General features: G+C 37.7%; 1 pseudogene; it reads left to right on the plus strand.

The window, feature by feature from the left end:
• Positions 1-596: 596 nt before the first annotated feature.
• LOC118888308 overlaps positions 597-26,946 on the plus strand; it is a 42,371-nt pseudogene continuing 16,021 nt past the window's right edge.

Genomic DNA, 26,946 nt, shown 5'->3' on the forward strand with positions numbered 1-26,946 from the left:
GGAAACAGGCAGATTTTGCTGGCAGACAGTCTATTCTCACCTTCTCATGTTTCTTCTTGTATTTGCTGTTGAGTGGCATAGTCAGGCTGTTAACCTGCATTCATCACTGTAGGAGTTGGTGAAGGGAACACCCAGCTGCAGTTACAGAACTAGTAGATTAGGCCACTTCAAACTCTTTTCATAGTAGTCATAGAACTGAAGTAGCCAGAGTGAATAGAGGCATGAGCAATGGGCAAAATGTGGATAGTTTTAAAAGCAGTCTTGAGACAGCCATTCTGGGTGAGACTTTTTTTTATCACTTCTAAGTACTACATCTTCATTAGCCAATGGTTGGGAAATCCTGACCACATTCTGCATGCTAACTCAATGTGTTCAAACCTGTACATTTTAGCATGTTTGCTCAAGTGGTAAAATAGGACAATAGAAATCTCTTGAGGGCCTTAAAGGGAAACCTTATGGTTTAGTAACAATGAAAGATTGGATTCTTTCAGGGGAAACAATTTGTTTTTGTTTCTCTAATTTGTGAGCTTTTTCTATTTTTATTATCTCTATCAAGATGTCCAAATTTCAGAGGTCGGTGGGGAAATTATTGGTACATGGGGACCAAATGTGACCAGCTCTGGAATACTCTGGACCTGATTTTAGTAGCAGCATTGCCTGGAATAGGACTGGCTTTACTAGTTGGTGTAACAATCCAGACTATCCACTACTGTAAAAAGAAGTCAAAGAAGAATACAAATGATCACCGGTAAGAAATTTCTAAATACCTCTGAGAATGATGGGAAATCGCTTGTGAGATCAGTAAATGATTCAAGAAATAATGGATATCATTTATCATGCATACAGCTGATATATTCTCTTCCATATTCATCAACATTTAATTAAATTTGAACAAAAGTCAGGATAACTAAATACATTTTGTTCAGGATTTGGATACAACAAAAACTGGAAAGCCCCTTCCTCAGATAAAAACCAAGTGAGCCAAGTGTAATTCACTAAAGAATTGTTCTACTTCAGTGCCTTCCTTCCACCAAGGTGCTATTTGTATGCACCACATATACTGTTCTAAGAGTTGAGGCAGGGGAAGGGGGACAGCTATACCAGTACCTCCTATTTACCTCAACCCCCAGCATCCAATAGGCTTGACTGTAATCTGACTCTGTCTTGGGCAAATCTCGTCACTTCACTGGGCTTCAATTTTCTCAGCTATAGAGATTGCTATAATCTGACCTACACATCTCACAGAGATGGTGAGATTGATACTGAAAACAACAATCATTTACAGACAGCTTATTATATGTATCAGGCTGAATTATAAATGTTTCATACCTATTGACTCATGTAATCCTCACAAGAACCCTATAAAGTACAGATGCGATTACTAAGGCACAGAGAGGTCAAATAACTTGGCTGAGGTTACAGGGCTAAGTCTATACCCAGGCAATCTGACTCCCAGGCTTAAACTCTTAATCCCCATGCTACACTAATGGACTCTAATGAGATAAAACAGTGCCCTGAAAGCTGTAAAGCCCTGTTGCTTTCCTTTTGTTTCTTTGCTTAAAAGCAAATAGTACCCTTTATATTTTGCACTGCCTCTAAATGATAGAAATATGAAAGGTAAATACCAGTAGGGTAAAATCTCACCAATTTTATATCAGCTAATTCAAATTAGCATCTACTTTGAAGTATCATTCTCCAGTGACAAGATAATGTTACCCTCTATGCAGTATGAGGATAGTTTGAAATATTACTTTAAAATTGGAAGTGGCTTGTACTGTCAGCCTCACACTTCTAAGAATAGAATTAGGTTGGAAACCTCCTGAGATTTTAAAGAATCATTTTAATTAGAAATCATACCCATAAACAAGTCACCTTTTAAGTATTCTCCATAGTTTTCCTACTCCAAAGCTTTCTAGAACACTGGATTTGTATTCCAACCCTCTCTCTTCTACTACTTGTCTATGACTTTGAGAGGATCACTTAGCCCCTGTTTCGTCCTTTATAAATGAAGAGTTGGGTATACATATCCTACTTCTCCATAGTTGTGAGAATCAAATTAAATAATTAATGGAAAATTGCATTGAGAAGCAAAAGCAAAACAAAAAGCTTGATTATAAATTAGAATAGTAGTAGTGTTTATAAGCATTTAGACTTATTTATAGGTTTTTTTGGGTAAAGAATTAATCTGCCTTATTTTTCTTCAGTTAAAATATAATTTAGTTTGAGCTCCTTTTTTTCCCTTCTGCCATTCCCTCAATTGTGAATTGACAGAGTGTTTCTATATATACTCTGGAAGATTCCTTAGTGTAGTGGAAAAAGTATGGGCATAGAGCAAGACAGACTGGGGTTCAAATCCCTGCCCTATAAATCACTGACTGTGCGGCCTTGGGGAATTTCCTTAAAATTTCTCAGCCTCACGTTTCTCATCTGTAAAATGGAGTTAATAATATTTATCTTGCAAGCCTTACTCAAGTAAGATAATGTAATTTTTGTGAAATAAACTGATGTGTGAAATTTACTTTCAATTGCATCAAAAATATAATGGATTAATGGGTGGATAGAAGGATGGATAGATGGATAGATATAAGCAAAAGCAAGTATAGTAAAGTGTTAACGATTAAATCGAGGTGGTAGATACATGGGCATTCACTATAAAATTCAATTTTGGTGTGTGTTTGAAAATTTTCCTAATAAAATGTTGGGAAAAATCAGATAATGTAAAGTAAAACACTTTGAGCATGGAAAATACTCAACAAATAGTAGCCAATATTATTGCATTCTCTCGGGTACATATAATAATGGAGTCTTAAGATGGGAACATTCATTCTGTGTTGTCAAAAATGAGTTTATTTTAAAAAGTGATTTATAACCAATTAAGCTACTTCTCTATCCTAACTATATATATTTTTTTAATTTACTGTGCCAGAGAACAGAGGAGTTTATCAGGACTCCAACCTCAGCATAATTCTGCACATGCTTTTGATACTGCTATGAGACCTTCTCAACCTGATCAAGGCCAGGTAAACACTGAAATTCATTTGTAAGGTAAACTAAGTTTACAGAAGACACCAAAGAGAGAAATGCCTTAGAGAAACAAAAAAAACTTTGGGAGATTAAAGAAGTAGTCAGAGACAACAAAATGAAGTGTGATCAGAAGATAAAATTGTACAAATATGGGATTGTTGATGACAAGTTATTTATCAGTAGAGTACAGGCCAGGCCTGGGGCAAATTACACTGGGAGTGCTCTCTCCTTCTTTTCTCCAGCATTTGTTTCCAGGTAAAATCAAGTTAAAACATATATCAAAGGCAGCCTTGGGGAAAGTTAAAACACATATCAAAGGGGAAAAGGAAGCCACTAAAAGAGGGCTAGAAAGATATGGGTAACAGGACACGGATTAGAGCTATGTGGCTTTTTTTTTTTTTTGAACTAACTGAAAATCTCTTCTTATCTAACAGTATGTTCTCAGTAGCACAGATCCTCTGAAACAGAAGACTTGTGTGGATCTCTTCAATTCAGTGTACCTTAGGAATAGCTCTGAAGTAAGAGGTCTGAGTGTCATACCCAACCACAAGTATCAGAAGCAGCAGCAATGCTTTTATTGTTTTAAATCAAACAAATCGCTAGTAAGACACTGCAGCATCATCTTTTAGTCCTAGAATGTGCCCAATTATGATCTCTATATTTTAAGGAAGACCTACTTTGAGACTAAAGAACAGAAGCCTCAGTATAATTCTACCTATATTCCTGATATGGTACCTTCTCAATAGTATCAAGGCCAGTTAAAATTAAAACTCATGAAAAGCTTAAGATAAAAAGTTGATAAACGGTGGATGAATGAATGATAGTGGTCATATATTTTTATTAGAAGTCAGAACAATTAAATATTGGGACTTAGAGAATGAAGGATAGGATTTATGTGTTTCTGAATATATCTGTGTCTATCTATCTATCTAAAACATTTTTCAAAAACGAAGTTTAAGGTACTCTGGATGAATATACTATGGTGAATAACGTTGATGTTATGAAAGGCTAACTCTAGGGCTGTCAAATTGTTTTAGTTGTCTGTTGTTCTCTTGAAGTGACCAATTATTTTGTAGATGAATCCTATGAGTTAGAAAAGCAAGCAGGGAGGTGGTGTTTTTCCTCTTCTAAGTATTCACTTATTCTTAGCCTCTGTAGTTACTTTGGCTACCCACCTATTTTTCAAATCTCCTTCTCTCCTTTCATCATCCCTTTTTTACTTAATGCTATACAAGCTCTAATAGTGGATAAAATTCAGGAGGAGGGCCAAGTACAATGCACATCGTTTAGGCTATATTCAATAAATGTTACTCTCCCTTTTCCTGGTCTCAGTCTTCCTATGGCTAAATACCTGCTTTGTTCCTGTTACATCTATCTAAATACTTCCACTGTAGACACTTTCTCTTTATCGCTGTGAACATTTCCTAAATTTCCCTTTACTGGGGACGGCACAAGTGAACTGCCATGCCTGGTCTCAATCTACCATATTCTTCTCTTCTTGAGGGTTTCCCAGAGTCTAGGGCATTAGGAAGTAGAAGTGGACTGCAGGTTAACAATTTAATAGAGGACTAGGAAACTTTCCAACTGAGTTAAACTTTTTAGAAGGGTGTCCAGATGCACTGTGCTCTGATTGTACATTTAAAATATTGACTTTGGCGTGTGATGACTTTTCAGAAGCTAAGGCCCAGGTCAGGTTTCCACAGAAGTGAATAATGCTTTTTCATGCAAATTCATCATTATTTTCTTTATTCAGCTAACTCATACGCAGAGAACCAGGAATTAATAAGCAGAGCCTGAGTTCATTCTTGAATTGTCAACGTTAATATTTTCTAATTGACTTAACAATTAGATTTGAGTGGGTGGAGGTAAGACTACGTATTTGCTACCTCTTCTTCACCTCCACCCACTTTTACTTTTAGCACAGAATAGCTTGTGGCTTTCAAAGCTGTTACAATCCTAGCATGAGCATATAATTAGAAGTCCCAATATATTCTGTGAATCTCTGGCAGAAAGGTGTGCTGCATAGTTTAGTCCTGTGAGAATTCACCATTGCTATTGTTGTTTATTTTTAGTTGTTGTTCTGATCATAAATATATATTTTTAAGTTTATCTGCCTTTAAAACCAAGGTTACCTGGCATGATTCAGCCACATTCAGCCACAGGATATAACATGTTTTAGCTACTTTCACCTCGTGAAAATATACAGCAACTATGTCAAGAGAAAAAAAAAAAAACACCCCTACATTTGATAGAGACCCAGGTAACTGGCATAGTCCAAAGAGCAAAGAAATAAATACTGGTACGACTTAAAGAGCATATAATGAACCATATAGTGGAGGCAACAAATATTGAGATGTGCTCACTGAAAAGGAAGAATACTTTGACTAAAAATAAGATCTTCTAAATTTGGCATTATAATCACAAACTTACCAAATTGCTGGATTTATTGTGTTTTCAAATAGAATGAATTGAAAGCAGGAGGAGATAATGAGATAAGCTTTAAATTATCAATTTACCAAATCCAGGAGATTATTCTTCCTAGATAATAAATGAAAATAATATCCAATAATTAAAGTATTCTTTACTGATACCTGAGAATATTATATTTTTTAAGTAATTTCTCACTAGAAGTTGTTAATATCATCTTCAAACAGTTAAACATTATCAAGCAATCCACTACAGATGGCACTGTGCAAATTGTGATAATCTCCAGACCGTTGCTACATTTTCAGTCTGCATTATCTTTGGATATGTACATTATTCTACCTTATCAGTAAAAAATTAGTCACAGTTTTATGAATATTTGCATAGTTAAAACCTTATGTTGTGTCACTTATCCAATTCATGAAATTAATTTGTTCATGACAACCAGTTATGTAAAGTGAACTGGAAATCAGCAAGGTAGAAATAATATCTTCTACTGAGATTAGTTTTTTTCAACAGTCCAATATTCTGCTTAGGAAAATAATATTAATTGGTTAGAAACACTAAAGGAATCTTAGTAAGTGGAAGGGGAATATTATTTTGCAGCTTTTTTAACCTTTATTTTATTTTATTTTTTTACTTTTTATTTTTATACAATATTTAAAGGTTACTTTCCATTTACAGTTATTGCAAAATATTGGCTATATTCCTCGTATTGTACAATACATCCTTGAGCCTATCTGATACCCAATAGTTTGTACCTCCCACTCCCCTGCCCCTATATTGCCCTTCCCCCTCCCTCTCCCCCCACTGGTAACCACTAGTTGTATTCTCTATATCTGTGAGTCTGCTTCTTTTATGTTATATTCACTAGTTTGTTGTACTTTTTAGATTCCACATATAAGTGATATCATACAGTATTTATCTTTCTCTGACTTATTTCACTAAGCATAATATCCTCCAAGTGCATCCATGCTGCTGCAAATGGCAAAAATTCATTCTTTTTTATGTCTGAGTAGTATTCCGTTGTATATCTATACCACATCTTTATCCATTCATCTGTTGATGGACACTTCGGTTGTTTCCATGTTTTGGTTATTGTAAATAACGCTGCTATGAACATTGAGGTGTATGCACCTTTTTGAATTAGTGTTTCGAAGAAAAATATGTTTTGACTAAACTCCTAAGGTTCCTTAATCTTTGTTCCTATTTCTGTCATTTTATTTAAGATTATCATGCACCCAAATTTTCTGGAATTTTTAAAAATATGTTTTCAAAAACAATAAAATATCCACGCCACAGGGGAAAGTCACTGGATGAAATTCTCCATATTTACCAACAGATGGCAGTGATTAACCATTAAGTGTATCTTCCTAGGCCGTTCTGGTTTGCTGAGGAAGAGCCTCCTCTGTAAAAATTCAAAAGCAGAAAACCTGTAGTTAAGCACTCAGGGCCAAATCATTGAGAGGACTTACCATCAGTATCAAATTATGGCGATTCTGATAAAATCCTAACTGATTTGTGCCACACTAACAGCATTGTAAAGCAAGCATCAATCAAGTGGAAAATAGGAAAATAGAAAACTGTAATGCTGAAGGATCACAACTATCCTTTTTCTAAAGTATACATATATGATGGAAATACGTATGCCAAAATATTAACAATACTTTTCTTTAGGTGGGAAACTATAGGTTAATTTTCCTTAATATATAAAAATTCTTCATAATCGTGAAGTAAATGATCAACAATTCAATAAAAGAATGGGCAAATTAGATGAACTGACAGTTCATTGAAAAGGAAATTCGAATGGCTCTTAAACATATAAAAATATGTTAACCTTCCTTCATTATTATGAGAGAAATGTGACTATAATTATACTGAAATACCACTTTTTGCCTATCATTTTAGTAAAGATCCAAAAGTTTGATAATATATTCTATTAGAAAGGTTCTGAGGAAAATGGCTGGTGGAAAGGCAGTTTGACAATTACAAATGCATATATCATTTGACCTAGCAATATCACTTGGGGGAGTGAATATCCTGAAGATATATCCCCATAAGTGCAGACTGATATGTTTATAAGATTTTTATTGCCGCATGGATTACAATAGGAAAGGATTGGAAACCACACAAATACCTATCAAGAGAGGCTAGTTAAATAATCTATAGTACATCCATACAATGGAACGCTATGGGACTTTACAAAAGAACAAGTGGGTTATCTCTGTACTGATATGAAAAGATCTCCAAGATAGGTATAGTGAAAAAAAAAAAAGGTGGAAAAAAGTGTGTATGGTGTGCTTCCTTTTGTATAAGAAAGAGGAGGAAGTAAGAATATATATTCGTGTTGCTTATATTTATATAAAAAAACTTTGGATGAATACACAAGCAACTATAAAAATGATTACTGCTTAGGGGGTTGGGGGTGGAGACTGAATGGTTGGAGGTCAGGGGTGAGAAAAAGAAATTCATTGTTTAAATTATTACTCATTCAAAAATTTTCAGAGTACTTTGCTTTTAATAATGGAAAAAAATAAAACCTTAGTTATGTTAATTAGTTACAGCTGTTAGTAATATTGTGCCATTATTATTTTCCTGATTTTGATAATGTACTATAGTTATATAAGATGTAAACATTAGAGGAAGCTGAGTCAAGGTAATACAGGAACTCACTGTGCAATTTTTGCAAATTGTCTGTAAGTCTAAAATCATTTCAAAATAAAAAGTTTTTTAAAATAAACATTGGTTGAAAACCTCTTTGGTCCAAAGTGCTGCTGGAATGTGTGGGAAGACAGATGAACATCATTATGCCTGGTATCCAGGGATATGATAAAGATCCATGAAACAATGTACAAGTCTAGGTCAGGTTCCTTTGATATACCCTCTCTTTATTTTTTTTAATAAACTTATTTATTTTATTTATTTATTTTTGGCTGCACTGGGTCTTTGTTGCTGCACGCGGGCTTTCTCTAGTTGCGGTGAACAGGGGCTACTCTTCGTTGTGGTGCGCGGGCTTCTCATAGCAGTGGCTTCTCTTGTTGAGGAACACGGGCTCTAGGCGTGCAGGCTTCGGTAGTTGTGGCACCTGGGCACAGTAGTTGTGGCTTGCGGGCTATAGATCACAGGCTCAGCAGTTGTGGCACACAGGCTTAGTTGTTCTGCAGCATGTGGGATCTTCCCAGACCAGGGCTCGAACCCATGTCCCCTGCGTTGGCAGGCAGATTCTTAACCACTGCACCACCAGGGAAACCATGCTATACCCTCTTGCAGGAAGATGTTTCTTCCTTAGTTACATATCTTATTTTGCAACTATATTCTGGTTTGGGTGATTTTTTTTTAACAACTTTATTAGAGTATAATTGCTTTACAATGGTGTGTTAGTTTCTGCTTTATAACAAAGTGAATCACTTATACATATACATATGTCCCAATATCTCTTCCCTCTTGCATCTCCCTCCCTCCCACCCTCCCTATCCCACCCCTCTCAGTGGTCACAAAGCACCAAGCTGATCTCCCTCTGCTATGTGGCTGCTTGCAACTAGCTATCTATTTTACGTTTGGTAGTGTATATATGTCCATGCCACCCTCTCACTTAGTCCCAGCCACCCTCTCACTTAGTCCCAGCTTACCCTTCCCCCTCCCCATATCCTCAACTCCATTCTCTAGTAGGTCTGCATCTTTATTCCCGTCTTGCCCCTAGGTTCTTCTGACCATTTTTTTTTCTTTTTTTTTTTAGATTCCATATTTATGTGTTAGCATACAGTATTTGTTTTTCTCTTTCTGACTTACTTCACTCTGTATGACAGTCTCCAGGTCCATCCACCTCACTACAAATAACTCAGTTTCGTTCCTTTTTATGGCTGAGTAATATTCCATTGTATATATGTGCCACATCTTCTTTATCCATTCATCTGTTGATGGACACTAAGGTTGCTTCCATGTCCCGGCTATTGTAAATAGAGCTGCAATGAACATTTTGGTACATGACTATTTTGAATTATGGTTTCCTCAGGGTACATGTCCAGTAGTGGGATTGCTGGGTTGTATGGTAGTTCTATCTGTAGGTTTTTAAGGAACTTCCATACTGTTCTCCATAGTGGCTGTATCAATTTACATTCCCACCAACAGTGCAAGAGGGTTCCCTTTTCTCCACACCCTCTTCAGCATTTATTGTTTCTAGATTTTTTGTTGATGACCATTCTGACTGGTGTAGTTGTAGTTTTGATTTGCATTTCTCTAAGGATTAATGATGTTGAGCATTCTTTCATGTGTTTGTTGGCAATCTGTATATCTTCTTTGGAGAAATGTTTATTTAGGTCTTCTGCCTATTTTAGGATTGGGTTGTTTGTTTTTTTGTTATTGAGCTGCATGAGTTGCTTGTAAATTTTGGAGATTAATCCTTTGTCAGTTGCTACATTTGCAAATATTTTCTCCCATTCTGAGGGCTGTCTTTTGGTCTTGTTTATGGTTTCCTTTGCTGTGCAAAAGCTTTTAAGTTTCATTAGATCCCATTTGTTTATTTTGTTTTTATTTCCATTTCTCTAGGAGGTGGGTCAAAAAGGATCTTGCTGTGATTTATGTCATAGAGTGTTCTGCCTGTGTTTTCCTCTAAGAGTTTGATAGTGTCTGGCCTTACATTTAGATCTTTAATCCATTTTGAGTTTATTTTTGTGTATGGTGTTAGGGAGTGTTCCAATTTCATACTTTTACATATACCTGTCCAGTTTTCCCAGCACCACTTATTGAAGAGGCTGTCTTTTCTCCACTGTACATTCCTGCCTCCTTTATCAAAGATAAGGTGACCATATGTGCCTGGGTTTATCTCTGGGCTTTCTATCCTGTTCCATTGATCTATATTTCTGTTTTTGTGCCAGTACCATACTGTCTTGATTACTGTAGCTTTGTAGTATAGTCTGTAGTCAGGGAGCCTGATTCCTCCAGCTCCATTTATCGTTCTCAAGATTGCTTTGGCTATTCGGGGTCTTTTGTGTTTCCATACAAATTGTGAAATTTTCTGTTCTAGTTCTGTGAAAACTGCCAGTGATTGTTTTATAGGGATTGCGTTGAATCTGTAGATTGCTTTGGGTAGTAGAGTCATTTTCACAACACTGATTCTTCCAATCCAAGAACATGGTATATCTCTCCATCTATTTGTATCATCTTTAATTTCTTTCATCAGAGTCATAATTTTCTGCATACAGGTCTTTTGTCTCCTTAGGTAGGTGTATTCCTAGATATTTTATTCTTTTTGTTGCCATGGTAAATAGAAGTGTTTTTTTAATTTCACTTTCAGATTTTTCATCATTAGTGTATAGGAATGTCAGAGATTTCTGTGCATTAATTTTGTATCCTGCTACTTTACCAAATTCATTGATTAGCTCTAGTAGTTTTCTGGTAGCATCTTTAGGATTCTCTATGTATAGTATCATGTCATCTGCAAACTGTGACAGCTTTACTTCTTCTTTTCCCATTTGGATTCCTTTTATTTATCTTTCTTCTCTGATTGCTGTGGCTAAAACTTCCAAAACTATGTTGAATAATAGTGGTGAGAGTGGGCAACCTTGTCTTGTTCCTGATCTTAGTGGAAATGGTTTCAGTTTTTCACCATTGAGGACAATGTTGGCTGTGGGTTTGTCATATATGGCCTTTCTTATGTTGAGGAAAGTTCCCTCTATGCCTACTTTCTGCAGGGTTTTTATCATAAATGGGTGTTGAGTTTTGTCAAAAGCTTTCTCTGCATCTATTGAGATGATCATATGGTTTTTCTCCTTCAATTTGTTAATATGGTGTATCACGTTGATTGATTTGCGTATATTGAAGAATCCTTGCATTTCTGGAATAAACCCCACTTGATCATGATGTATGATCCTTTTAATGTGCTGTTGGATTCTGTTTGCTAGTATTTTGTTGAGGATTTTTGCATCTATGTTCATCAGTGATACTGGCCTGTAGTTTTCTTTCTTTGTGACATCTTTGTCTGGTTTTGGTATCAGGGTGATGGTGGCCTCATAGAATGAGTTTGGGAGTGTTCCTCCCTCTGCTATATTTTGGAAGAGTTTGAGAAGGATAGGTGTTAGCTCTTCCCTAAATGTTTAATAGAATTCGCCTGTGAAGCCATCTGGTCCTGGGCTTTTGTTTTTTGGAAGATTTTTAATCACAGTTTCAATTTAAGTGCTTGTGATTGGTGTGTTCATATTTTCTATTTCTTCCTGGTTCAGTCTAGGCAGGTTGTGCATTTCTAAGAATTTGTCCATTTCTTCCAGGTTGTCCATTTTATTGTCATAGAGTTGCTTTTAGTAATCTCTCATGATCCCTTGTATTTCTGCAGTGTCAGTTGTTGCTTCTCCTTTTTCATTTCTAATTCTATTGATTTGAGTCCTCTCCCTTTTTTTCTTGATGAGTCTGGCTAATGGTTTATCAATTTTATTTATCTTCTCAAAGAACCAGCTTTTAGTTTTATTAATCTTTGCTATGGTTTCCTTCATTTCTTTTTCATTTATTTCTGATCTGATCTTTATGATTTTTTTCCTTCTGCTAACTTTGGGGTTTTTTTGTTCTTCTTTCTCTAATTGTTTTAGGTGCAAGGTTAGGTTGTTTATTTGAGATGTTTCCTGTTTCTTAAGGTAGGATTTTATTGCTATAAACTTCCCTTTTAGAACTGCTTTTGCTGCATCCCATAGGTTTTGGGTCGTCGTGTCTCCATTGTCATCTGTTTCTAGGAATTTTTTGATTTCCTCTTTGATTTCTTCAGTGATCACTTCGTTATTAAGTATTGTATTGTTTAGCCTCCATGTGTTTGTGTTTTTTACAGATCTTTTCCTGTAATTGATATCTAGTCTCATAGCATTGTGGTCGGAAAAGATACTTGATACAATTTCAATTTTCTTAAATTTACCAAGGCTTGATTTGTGACCCAAGATATGATCTATCCTGGAGAATGTTCCATGACCACTTGAGAAGAATGTGTATCCTGTTTTTTTTGGAGGGAATGTCCTATAAATACCAATTAAGTCGATCTTGTTTAATGTATCATTTAAAGCTTGTGTCTCCTTATTTATTTTCATTTTGGATGATCTGTCCATTGGTGAAAGTGGGGTGTTAAAGTCCCCTACTATGATTGTGTTACTGTCGATTTCCGCTTTTATGGCTGTTAGTATTTGCCTTATGTATTGAGGTGCTCCTATGTTGGGTGCATAAATATTTACAATTGTTATATCTTCTTCTTGGATCGATACCTTGATCATTATGTAGTGTCCTTCTTTATCTCTTGTAATAGTCTTTATTTTAAAGTCTATTTTGTCTGATATGAGAATTGCTACTCCAGCTTTCTTTTGATTTCCATTTGCATGGAATATCTTTTTCCATCCCCTCACTTTCAGTCTGTATGTGTCCCTAGGTCTGAAGTGGGTCTCTTGTAGACAGCATATATACGGGTCTTGTTTTTGTATCCATTCAGCCAGTCTGTATCTTTTGTCTGGAGCACTTAATCCATTTACATTTAGGGTAATTATTGATATGTATGTTCTTATTGCCATTTTCTTAATTGTTTTGGGTTTGTTATTGTAGGTCTTTTCCTTCTCTTGTGTTTCTTGCCTAGAGAAGTTCCTTTAGCATTTGTTGTAATGCTGGTTTGGTGGTGCTGAACTCTCTCAGCTTTTGCTTGTCTGTAAAATTTTAATTTCTCCATCAAATCTGAATGAGATCCTTTCTGGGTAGAGTAATCTTGGTTGTAGGTGTTTCTCCTTCATCACTTTAAGTATGTCCTGCCACTCCCTTCTGGCTTGCAGAGCTTCTGCTGAAAGATCAGCTGTTAACCTTATGGGGATTCCCTTGTGTGTTATTTGTTGTTTTTCCCTTGCTGCTTTTAATATGTTTTCTTTGTATTTAATTTTTGAGAGTTTGATTAATATGTGTCTTGGCGTGTTTCTACTTGGTTTTATCCTGTATGGGACTCTCTGTCTTCCCGGACTTGATTAACTATTTCCTCTCCCATGTTAGGGAGATTTTCAACTATAATCTCTTCAAATATTTTCTCAGTCCCTTTCTTTTTCTCTTCTTCTTCTGGGACCCCTATAATTCGAATGTTGGTGCATTTATTGTTGTCCCAGAGGTCTTTGAGACTGTCCTCAGTTCTTTTAATTCTTTTTTCTTTATTCTGCTCTGCAGTAGTTATTTCCACTATTTTATCTTCCTGGTCACTCATCCGTTCTTCTGCCTCAGTTACTCTGATATTTATCCCTTCTAGAGTATTTTTAATTTCATTTATTGTGTTGTTCATCTTTGCTTGTTTCCTCTTTAATTCTTCTACTGTCTTGTTAAATGTTTCTTGCATTTTCTCTATTCTATTTCCAAGATTTTGGATCATCTTTACTATCATTATTCTGAATTCTTTTTCAGGTAGACTGCCTATTTCCTCTTCATTTGTTAGGTCTGGTGGGTTTTTACCTTGCTCCTTCATCTGCTGTGAGTTTTTCTGTCTTCTCATTTTGCTTAATTTACTGTGTTTGGGGTCTCCTTTTCACAGGCTGCAGGTTCATAGTTTCCATTGTTTTTGGTGTCTGTCCCCAGTGGCTAAGGTTTGTTCAGTGGGTTGTGTAGGTTTCCTGGTGGAGGGGACTAGTGTCTGTGTTCTGATGGATGAGGCTTGATCTTGTCTTTTGGTGGGCAGGTCCATGTCTGGTGGTGTGTTTTGTGGTGTCTGTGGCCTTATTATGATTTTAGGCAGCCTCTATGCTAATGGATGGGGCTGTGTTCCTGTCTTGCTAGTTGTTTGGCATAGGGTGTCCAGCACTGTAGCTTGCTGGTCGTTGAGTGAAGCTGGGTCTTGGTGTTGAGATGGAGATCTCTGGGAGTTTTTTGCAATTTGATATTACGTGGAGCTGGGAGGTCTCTTGTGGACCAGTGTCCTGAAGTTGGCTCTCCCACCTCAGAGGCACAGCACTGACTCCTGGCTGGAGCACCAAGAGACTTTCATCTGCACGGCTCAGAATAAAAGGGAGAAAAAATAGAAAGAAAGGAAGAAAGAAAGAGAGAAAGAAAGAAAGAAAGAGGATAAAATAAAATAAAGTAAGATAAAATAAAATAAAGTTAGTAAAATAAAAAATAATTAGTAAGAAAAAAAATTTTTTTAAGTAAAAAAAAAAAAAAAAACCGATGGACAGAACCCTAGGACAAATGGTGAAAGCAAAGCAATACAGACAAAATTTCACACAGAAGTATACACATACACACTCTCAAAAAGAGGAAAGGGGGAAAAAATAATCTATCTTGCTCCCAAAGTCCACCTCCTCAATTTGGGATGATTCATTGTCTATTCAGGTATTCCACAGATGCAGGGTACATCAAGTTGATTTTGGAGATTTAATCTGCTGCTTCTGAGGCTGCTGGGAGAAATTTCCCTTTCTGTTCTTTGTTCGCACAGCTCCCGGGGTTCAGCTTTGGATTTGGACCCACCTCTGCATGTAGGTCGCCTGAGGGCGTCTTTTCTTCACTCAGAGAGGACGGGGTTAAAGGAGCAGCTGATTCAGGGGCTCTGGCTCACTCAGGCCCAGGGGGAAAGAAGGGTACAGATGCGGGGCAAGCCTTCATTGGCAGAGGCCGACGTGACGTTGCACCCGCCTTAGGCACGCCGTGCTTTCTCCCGTGGAAGTTGTCTCTGGATCACGGGACCCTGGCAGTGGCGGGCTGCACAAGCTCCCGGGAGGGGAGGTGTGGATAGTGACCTGTGCTTGCACACAGGCTTCTTGGTGGCTGCAGCAGCAGCCTTAGCGTCTCATACTTGTCTCTGGAGCTCCTTTAAGCAGCGCTCTTAATCCCCTGTCCTCGCGCACCAGGAAACAACGAGGCAAGAAAAAGTCTCTTGTCTCTTTTGCAGCTCCAGACTTTTCCTGGACTCCCTCCCAGCTAGCCGTGGCGCACTAGCCCCCTTCAGGCTGTGTTCACACCGCCAACCCCAGTCCTCTCCCTGCGATCCGACCGAAGCCCGGGCCTCAGCTCCCAGCCCCCGCCCGCCCCGGCGGGTGAGCAGACAAGCCTCTTGCGCTGGCGAGTGCTGGTCGGCACTGCTCCTCTGTGCAGGAATCTCTCCGCTTTGCCTTCTGCACCCCTGTTGCTGCACTCTCCTCCATGGCTTCGAAGCTCCCCCTCCACCCCCCACAGTCTCTGCCCGTGAAGGGGCTTCCTAGTATGTGGAAACCTTTCCTCCTTCGCAGCTCCCTCCCACTGGTGCAGGTCCCATCCCTATTCTTTTGTCTCTGTTTTTTCTTTTGCCCTACCCATGTACGTGGGGAGTTTCTTGCCTTTTGGGAGGTCTGAGGTCTTCTGCCAGCGTTCAGTGGGTGTTCTATAGGAGCAGTTCCACGTGTAGATGTATTTCTGATGTATCTGTGGGGAGGAAGGTGATCTCCACGTCTTACTCTTCCTCCATCTTCTCAAATCTCCACCGATTATTTTTTTTTAATGTCTGCTTCCCCACTAGTAGCAGGAAAATGTATGTGCATATGGTGCATGATAGGTGTCTTAAAGCATGTGTAGGGAATGTAAGTGAAAGAAAGATTATTTTTCTTTTGCCTAGTTCCGAAATTCAGAACCAAAACCAATGGTGGAGATTATGGGAGGCAAACTTCAATTCAATGTAATATATCTATTTTCTAATAGTTGGAGCAATCAAATAATTAAACAGATTGGCCCAGTGAGGGGTGCACTCCTCAAAACTGGAAATATTCCAAAAGAGGGTAGGATGAGACAGAAGTGATATCTTCAGGTGGAAGAGTAGACTAGATAACAGATAAGATTCTATGATAGTCACTGCTAAGATTCTGTATCCTTTCTGGCATATCATACTTTAAATTTGCTTCAGCTTCCTTCATATTTGAAGAATCAAAGGAGCTTTTGTTTATTGCTATCCTTCAACTCTGTGTTTTCAGTATGTTAAATGCCAAGGTTATTGTTTGAAGTCCATTTACTAATAAGTAATATTTAGCTCACTGAAGCTTATCTGCTGAGTTCTAACCACTCACCCAGTCTTGCGAGATCTCCATGCAGATTATCCTTGTCAGCTTGGCAGTTCATTTTCAGGAAGGTCAGCATCAGATGTTAGTATGGAAGAAATTTTAGAGACCATCTATTCAATGACAGACACTTTAAAGCCCTTTGGTGTGGAAACTTGTAAAGTTTTTTGAAAGTTTAAATAAGTTATAACCATTTCAACCCCCTTACTCAAAATGCTCAAAAAACCCTAGTTGATTTTGTCAGTCATAATTTTCCTTTATAGAAATCATGATTGCTTCTACATAATAAGTTATGTTTTCTTAAGCATCTGACGATATTACTGTTAATCTTCCACCTCACCCACAATGTAAGAATAAGAATTATTGGTCTATAGTTCTCAGGATTCTTATGGATTGGAGTCAGCATAGTGGCCATTTATAACAAAATGTAACACTTCGTGGTCATCTATTCCACAATTTCAATTTTGAGTTTCTTCAAACTGTTCAAGAGATGCTCTCCAGCCCTTATGATTCTCCTACACCTAGTATATTGACTAAGACTTGACAAGTGATTCTGAATAAATCTTTCTGCAATGACAAAACTGTTCTATAAATCTGTGCTGTCCAATGTGTCAGCCACTAGCCACATGTGGCTATAGTGGACTTGAAATTCGGCTAGTATGACTAAGGAGTGGGTTTATTTTATTTTAATTAATTTAAATTTAAATAACCAAATCTGGCTAGTGGCTACCATATTGGATAGAACAGGTATAGACCACCCTACACATTTAAAATAACTTTTCTCTGATACCTTTGATTCTTTTTACTCTACATTTTTTTAATGTATTTATTTGGCTGCGTTGGGTCTTAGTTGCAGTGAATGGGCTCTTTGTTGCAGCGTGCCGGCTTCTCTCTACTTATGGCATGTGGGCTCCAGAGCGCACGGGCTCAGTAGTTGTGACACATGGGCTTAGTTGCCCTGTGGCATGTGGGATCTTAGTTCCCGGACCAGGGATCAAACTTGCATCCCCTGCATTGGAAGGCAGATTCTTAACGACTGGACCAGCAGGGAAGTCCCCTTTGATTTACTAAACACTTTCAGGAAAGCTTTATTCTTAATTTCCCTCAGTAAAAAACAATGAAAATAATTCATGTAGTGTCTTCTCTAATCTTATTGTTAATTCAAAGACTAGCTTTTTTGTCTGTTCTCTCATTTCCCTCTTTGGATTATGGTGTAAAAATATCTGAGTTTGAAATCATATGATCAGAGCCTGAGAAATAGTTCTGTGATCTTTTTACATATAGAATTTATACAATCTGAATCTGTTGAATCATGGTAATCAAGCAGTTCAAATGACTTTTTTTCCCAATCAACCATCCATTCAGTATCATTAAGACTTTACTGTGATTAAGGTACTCTGGGATATAAGTAAGGTAATGGAGTAGAGAAGAACTAACATTTATTGAACACTTCCCATACACAAGGCGTTTTTAAATCACAGAATATCTGTAACATAGGATATCTATTTTAATCCTCACGACTGCCCCTGCATAGTCGTATTACCCCTATTTTTAATAACGAGGAAATCAACAATAAGATAGGTTAAGTGACTGTACATTTTTTCTGGGTTTTTTGGTACATTTAAAATGTGTAACTCTCAAAATAAAACAAGACTTCATTTTTTAAAAGTTTTAGACTTTTTAAATTTTCTGGAAATTTCTAACCCTTACTCTATAATTGTAAAGAGAAAACAGACTACCACAGAATTCTAATAGTTTCTAATTTGTTCATCTAAAAAATACTATGACTCTGTGAATGGACTCTGGTATGTTTTAAGCATATTCTACCATTTAATATCTCTTTGGAAATAATTTTTTACCTTTCTTGAATGTAAAAAATGTAGTATGTAAAAAGATATTTGGGGCAGAGGTTAAAGATGGTGGAGGAGTAAGATGTGGAGATCACCTTCGTCCCCACAAATACATCAAAAATACATCTACATGTGGAACAACTCCTACAGAAAACCTACTGAACGTTGGCAAAAGACCTCAGACTTCCAAAAGGCAAGAAATTCCCCACGTACCTGGGTAGGGCAAAAGAAAAAAGAAAAAACAGAGACAAAAGAATAGGGACAGGACCTGCACCTCTGGGAGGGAGTTGTGAAGGAGGAAAAGCTTTCACACACTAGGAAGCCCCTTCACTGGTGAAGACGGTGGGGGGGGAAGCTTTGGGGCCACGGTGGAGAGCACAGCAACAGGGGTGTAGAGGGCAAAGTGGAGAGATTCCAGCACAGAGGATTGGTGCTGACCAGCTCTCACCAGCCTGAGAGGCTTGTCTGCTCACCCACCAGGGCAGGTGGTGGCTGGGAGCTGAGGCTCGGGCTTCAGAGGTCAGATCCCAGGCAGAGGACTGGGGGTGGCTGCGTGAGCACAGCCTGAAGGGGGCTAGTGCGCCACAGCTAGCCAGGAGAGAGTCTATGAAAAAGACTGGACCTGCCTAAGAGGCAAGAAACCATTGTTTTGGGGTGCATGAGGAGAGGAGATTCAGAGCACTGCCTAAATGAGCTCCAGAGATGGGCACGAGCTGTGGCTATCAGCACAGACACCAGAGATAGGCATGAGATGCTAAGGCTGCTGCTGCAGCCACCAAGAAGCCTGTGTGCAAGCACAGGTCACTATCCACACCTCCCCTCCAGGGAGCTTGTGCAGGCCGACACTCCCAGGGTCCCGTGATCCAGGGACAACTTCCCCAGGAGAACACACAGCACGCCTCAGGCTGTTGCAATGTCATGCTGGCCTTTGCTGCCACAGGCTTGCCCCACAACCATACCCCTCCCTCCCCCTGGCTTGAGTGACAGAGCCCCCTAATCAGCTGCTCCTTTAACCCTGTCCTGTCTAGGCAGGGAAAAGACACCCTCAGGCGACCTACACGCAGAGGTGGGGCCAAATCCAAAGCTGAACCCCAGGAGCTGTGTGAACAAAGAAGAGAAAGGGAAATTTCTCCCAGCAGCCTCAGGAGCAGCGGATTAAATCTCCACAATCAACTTGATGTACCCTGCATCTCTGGAATATCTGAATAGACAATGAATCTTACCAAAATTGAGGCAGTGGATTTTGGGAGCAACTGTTGACTTGGGGTTTGCTTTCTGCATCTAATGTGTTTCTGGTTTTAATTTATCTTAGTTTAGTCTTTAGAGCTTATTATCACAGGTTGATTTGTTTATTGATTTGGTTGCTCTCTTCCTTTATATATATATATATATATTTTTTTTTCCTTTTTCTCCTTTTATGAGTGTGTATGTCTATGCATCTTTGTGTGATTTTCTCTGTATAACTTTGCTTTTACCATTTGTCCTAGGGTTCTGTGTCTCCGTTTTTTTTCTGTTTTTTTTACTATATTTTTTAGCACTTATTATCATTGGTGGATTTGATTTTTGGTTTGGTTGCTCTCATTCTTTTTTATTTTTATTACTGTTTTATTTTTAATAATATTTTTATTTTTAAATTAATAACTTTATTTTATTTTTTCTTTTTCTTTCTTTCTTCCTTTCTTTCTTTCTTTCTTCCTTTCTTCCTTTCTTTCTTTCTTCTTTCGTTCTTTCTTTCTTTCTTTCTCTCTTTCTTCTTCTCCCTTTTCTTCTGAGCTGTGGGGCTGACACAGTCTTGGTGTACCAGCTGGGGCTCAGGTCTGAGCCTCTGAGGTGAGAGAGCTGAGTTCAGGACCCTGGTCCACCAGAGACCTCCTGGACCCACATAATATCAAATGGCAAAAGCTCTTTCAGAGATCTCCATCTCGACTCTAGGACCCAGCTCCACTCAACAACCAGCAAGCTACAGTGCAGGACACCCTATGCCAAACAACTGGCAAGGCAGGAACACAATCCCACCCATTAGTAGAGAGTCTGCTTAAAATAATAATAACTTCACAGACACCCCAAAACACACAACAGGATGCAGTCCTGCCAACCAGAAAGACAAGATCCAGCCTCATCCACCAGAACACAGGCACCAGTCTCCTCCACCAGGAAGCATACAAAACCCACTGAACCAACATTAGCCACAGGGGGCAGACACCAAAAACAACGGGAAATACGAACCTGCAGCCTGCAGAAAGGAGACCTAAAAAACAGTAAGATAAGCAAAATGAGAAGACAGAGAAACACAAAGCAGATGAAGGAGCAAGGTAAAAACCACCAGACCAAACAAATGAAGAAGAAATAGGCAGTCTACCTGAAAAAGAATTCAGAGGAATGATACTAAAGATGATCCAAAATCTTGGAAATAGAATGGAGAAAATACAAGAAACCTTTAACAAGGACCTACAAGAATGAAAGGGCAAACAAACAATGATGAACAACACAATAAAGGAAATTAAAATTCTCTAAAAGGAATCAATAGCAGAATAACTGAGGCAGAAAAACGGGTAAGTGACCTGGAAGATAAAATAGTGGAAATAACTACCACAGCACAGAATAAAGAAAAAAGAATGAAAAGAATTGAGGACAGTCTCAGGGACCTCTGGGACAACATTAAACACACCAACATGCGAATTATAGGGTTCCCAAAAGAAGAAGAGAAAAAGAAAGAGACTGAGAAACTATTCGAAGAGATTATAGTTGAAAAGTTCCCTAATATGGGAAAGGAAAGAGTCAATCAAGTCCAGGAAGCACAGAGAGTCCCATACAGGATAAATCCAAGGAAAAACATGAAAAGACACATATTAATCAAACTATCAAAAATTAAATACAAAGAAAATATACTAAAAGCAGGAAGGGAAAAGCAACAAATATCACACAAGGGAATCCCCATAAGGCTAACAGCTGATCTTTCAGCAGAAACTCTGCAGGCCAGAAGGGAGTGGCAGGACATATTTAAAGTGATGAAAGAGAAAAACCTACAACCAAGATTACTCTACCCAGCAAGAATCTCATTCAGATTCGACGGGGAAATTAAAACCTTTACAGACAAGCAAAAGCTCAGAGAATTCAGCAGCACGGAACCATTATCACAACAAATGCTAAAAGAACCTCTCTAGTCAGGAAACACAAGAGAAGGAAAAGACCTACAATAACAAACCCAAAGCAATTAACAAAATGATAATAGGAGCACACATATCAATAACTACCTTAAATGTAAATGGATTAAATGCTCTAACCAAAAGACATAGACTAGCTGAATGGATACAAAAACAAGACCTGTATACATGCTGTCTACAAGGGACACTCTTCAGACGTAGGAACACATACAGACTGAGAGTGAGGGGATGGAAAACGTTATTCCATGCAAATGGAAATGAAAAGAAAGCTGGAGTAGCAATTCTCATATCAGATAAAATAGACTTTAAAATAAAGATTATTACAAGAGACAATGAAGGACACTACATAATGATCAAGGGATGGATCCAAGAAGAAGATATAACAATTGTAAATATTTATGCACCCAACATAGGAGCACCTCAATACATAAGGCAAATACTAACAGCCATAAAAGGGGAAATCGACAGTAACACAATCATAGTAGGGTATTTTAACACCCCACTTTCACCAAAAGACAGATAATGCAAAATGAAAATAAATGAGGAAACACAAGCTTTAAATGATACATTAAACAAGATGGACTTAATTGATTTATAGAACATTCCATCCAAAAACAACAGAATACACTTTCTTCTCAAGTGCTCATGGAACATTCTCCAGGATAGATCATATCTTGGGCCACAAATCAAGCCTTGGTAAATTTAAGAAAATTGAAATCATATCAAATATCTTTTCCGACCACAACTCTATGAGACTAGACAGGAATTACAGGAAAAAATCTGTAAAAAACACAAAGACATGGAGGATAAACAATACACTACTAAATAACCAAGAGATCACTGAAGAAATCAAAGAGGAAATCAAGAAATACCTAGAAACAAATGACAATGAAAACACAATGACACAAAAGCTATGGGATGCAGCAAAAGCAGTTTTAAGAGGGAAGTTTATAGCAATACAGTCCTACCTCAAGAAACAAGAAACAACTCAAATAAACAACCTATCCTTACAACTAAAGCAATTAGAGAAAGAAGAACAAAAGACTCAAATGTTAGCAGAAAGTAAGAAATCATAAAAATTAGACCAGAAATAAATGAAAAATAAATGAAGGAAACAATAGCAAAGATCAATAAAACTAAAAGCTGGTTCTTTGAGAAGATAAACAAAACTGATAAACCATTAGCCAGACTCATCAAGAAAAGAATGGAAAAGACTCAAGTCAACAGTATTAGAAATGAAAAAGGAGAAGTAACAACTGACACTGCAGAAATACAAAGGATCGTGAGAGATTACTACAAGCAAATATATACCAATAAAATAGACAACCTGGAAGAAATGGACAAATTCTTAAAAGCACAACCTTCTGAGACTGACCCAGGAAGAAATAGAAAATATAAACACACCAATCACAAGCACTGAAATTGAAACTGTGATTAAAAATCTTCCAAGAAGCAAAAGCCCAGGACCAGATGGCTTCACAGGTGAATTCTATCAAACATTTAGAGAAGAGCTAACACCTACCCTTCTCAAACTCTTCCAAAATATATCAGAGGGTGGAACACTCCCTAACTCATTCTATGAGGCCACCATCACCCAGATACCAAAACCAGACAAAGATGTCACAAAGAAAGAAAACTACAGGCCAATATCACTGATGAACGTAGATGCAAAAATCCTCAACAAAATACTAGCAAACAGAATCCAACAGCACATTTAAAGGATCATACACCATGATCAGGTGGGGTTTATCCCAGGAATGCAAGGATTCTTCAATATATGCAAATCAATCAATGTGATACACCATATTAACAAATTGAAGGATAAAACCCATATGATCATCGCAATAGATGCAGAAAAAGCTTTCAACAAAATTCATCACATATTTATGATAAAAACCCACCAGAAAGTAGGCATAGAGGGAACTTACCTCAGCATAATAAAGGCCACTTATGAGAACCCACAGCCAACATCATTCTCAACGGTGAAAAATTGAAATAATTTCCACTAAGATCAGGAACGATACAAGGTTGCCCACTCTCACCAGTATTTTTCAACATAGTTTTGAAAGTTTTAGCCACAGCAATCAGAGATGAAAAGGAAATAAAAGGAATCCAAATCGGAAAAGAAGAAGTAAAGCTGTCACTGTTCGCAGATGACATAATACAATACATAGAGCATGTCAGAGATGCTTCCAGAAAACTACTAGAGCTAATCAATGAATTTCGTAAAGTAGCAGGATACAAAATTAATGCATAGAAACCTCTTGCATTCCTATACACTAATGATGAAAAATCTGAAAAAGAAATTAAGGAAACACTCCCATTTACCATTGCAACAACAAGAAAATAAAATGCCTAGGAATAAACCTACCTAAGGAGACAAAAGACCTGTATGCTGAAAACTATAAGACACTGATGAAAGAAATTAAAGATGATACAAACAGATGGAGAGATATACCATGTCCTTGGATTGGATGAATCAGCACTGTGAAAATGACTATACTACCTAAAGCAATCTACAGATTCAATGCAACCATATCAAATTACCAATGGTATTTTTCACAGAACTAGAACAAAAAAATTCTCAATTTTTATGGTGACACAAAAGACCCCAAATAGCCAAAGCAATCTTGAGAAAGAACAACGGTGCTGGAGGCGTCATGCTCCCTGACTTCAGACTATACTACAAAGCTACAGTCATCAAGACAGTATGGTACTGACACAAGAACAGAAATATAGATCAATGGAACAGGATAGAAAACCCAGAGATAAACCCACACACATATGGTTACCATATCTTTGATAAAGGAGGCAAGAATATACAGTGGAGGAAAGAAAGCCTCTTCAATAAGTGGTGCTGGTAAAACTGGACAGCTACATGGAAACGAATGAAATTAAAACACTCCCTAGGGCTTCCCTGGTGGCGCAGTGGTTGAGAATCTGCCTGCCAATGCAGGGGACAGGGGTTCGAGCCCTGGTCTGGGAGGATCCCACATGCCACGGAGCAACTGGGCCCGTAAGCCACAATTACTGAGCCTGCGCGTCTGGAGCCTGTGCTCCACAACAAGAGAGGCCACAATGGTGAGAGTCCCGTGCACTGCGATGAAGAGTGGCCCCCGCTTGACACAACTAGAGAAAGCCCTTGCACAGAAACGAAGACCTAACACAGCCCAAAATAAAATAAATTAATTAATTAAAAAATAATAATATTTCAAAAAAAAAAAGAACACTCCCTATCACCATACACAAAAATAAACTCAAACTGGATTAATGACATAAATGTAAGGCCAGACAGTATTAAACTCTTAGAGGAAAACATAGGCAGAACACTCTATGACATACATCATAGCAAGATCCTTTTTGACTCACCTCCTAGAGAAATGGAAATAAAAACAAAAATAAACAAATGGGACCTAATGAAACTTAAAAGCTTTTGCACAGCAAAGGAAACCGTAAACAAGACGAAAGACAACCCTCGGAATGGGAGAAAATATTTGCAAGTGCAGCAACTGACAAAGGATTAATCTCCAAAATACACAGGCAGCTCATACAGCTCAATATCAAAAAACAAACAACCCAATCCAAAAATGGGCAGAAGACCTAAATAGACATTTCTCCAAAGAAGATATACAGATTGCCAACAAACACATGAAAGGATTCTCAACATCCCTAATCATTAGAGAAATGCAAATCAAAACTACAATGAGATATCTCCTCACACTGATCAGAATGGCCATCATCAAAAAATCTACGAACAATAAATGCCAGAAGGGGTGTAGAGCAAAGTTAGCTCTCTTGCACTGTTGGTGGGAATGTAAATTGGTACAGCCACTATGGAGAACAGTATGGAGGTTCCTTATAAAAACTAAAAATAGAACTACCATATTACCCAGCAATCCCACTTTTAGGCATATACCCTGAGAAAACCATAATTCAAAAAGAGTCATGTACCACAATGTTTATTGCAGCTCTATTTACAATAGCTAGGACATGGAAGCAACCTAAGTGTCCATCGACAGAAGAATGGATAAAGAAGATGTGGCACACATAAAAAGAAAGGAAATTAAGTTATTTGTAGTGAGGTGGATGGACCTAGAGTCTGTCCTACAGATTTAAGTAAGTCAGAAGGGGAAACCAAATACTGTATGCTAACACATATATATGGAATCAAAAAAAAAAAAAAAAAAAGGTTCTGAAGAACCTAGGGGCAGGACAGAAATAAAGACACAGACGTAGAGAATGGACCTGAGGACACGGGGTGGGGGAAGGGTAAGCTGGGACGAAGTGAGAGAGTGGCATGGACTTATATATACTACCAAATGTATAATAGATAGCTAGTGAGAAGCAGCCACACAGCACAGGGAGATCAGATCAGTGCTTTGTGACCACCTAGAGTGGTGGGATATGGAGGGTGGGAGGGATATGCAAGAAGGAGGCGATATGGTGATATATGTTTATGTATACCTGATTCACTTTGTTATACAGCAGCAACTAACACAATAATGTAAAACAATTATATTCCAATAATGATGTTAAAAAATAAGTAAGAAGATATTTGGCCATAACACACACGTGAAAATGAAAAGTAAATATGCTTTAATCCAGTGGGTATATGGTGCTCTCTTTTTCATACTTTCCATAAAATAATTAAATTTAAAATTTTCAGGCTGTTGTGGGTTTAAAGATAGTTTTACATGTCTATGAGTTGGGTGACATGTGGGGAAGTGGAAAGATTTAAGGAGACGTTTGGGAAGAGGTGTGTGTGTGTGTGTGTCTTTTATTGTAAGAATTAAAAATAGTTAAAATTATAAAAGGGAATATCTAAATGAAAATAATTGTTAATATAGATTAGCCACAGCCTTTTCATGCAGAGATAGGTTTCTCAATCGTGTTTGTACAAGCAAAATAGTATATTTCAAAATGGAGATATTATAAAATATTGGGAGGAAATATCTTCATTACTTTTCCACTTGGATTGCAAATTTCTTAATAAATAGGATGTGACAAAATTCATCTTGATATTCCTGTATGCTTATATGAGTGCTATGTACCACATGAATGCTCAATTAATTTTATTTAATGATGATGAAGAACAGATATTTAGTAAACAGTGCCACTTTTTACTTCTCACTTCTAGCTCTCATACATATTAAAGCAAAGCATTATTTATATCAATGTTTGCCAAATTGGTCACAATATTTTTGGATTTTTTATTTCAGTGTATAGAACAAATTGTTGATCATGCAGTTAATTAGCTCACCCACGCAGCAATATAATTCAACCATTAGGCTGATCAAAATAACCATACCAAATTCTTTCAAGCTCCAGTGATTTTAGTCATATCGGCCAAACACAGAAACTGTGAAGCTTCATTTCTGTTAGCTTTGCTAAAATGTTCTATCTTTGAAAGTTTCTATCTCTGGTTCTATGGGCATGATATCTCAGAAAACTTGCGCTAAGGGGGTCCTTTTTGGA

Source organism: Balaenoptera musculus, chromosome X (assembly GCF_009873245.2).
Source record: "Balaenoptera musculus isolate JJ_BM4_2016_0621 chromosome X, mBalMus1.pri.v3, whole genome shotgun sequence".
NCBI classification, from domain to species: domain Eukaryota; kingdom Metazoa; phylum Chordata; class Mammalia; order Artiodactyla; family Balaenopteridae; genus Balaenoptera; species Balaenoptera musculus.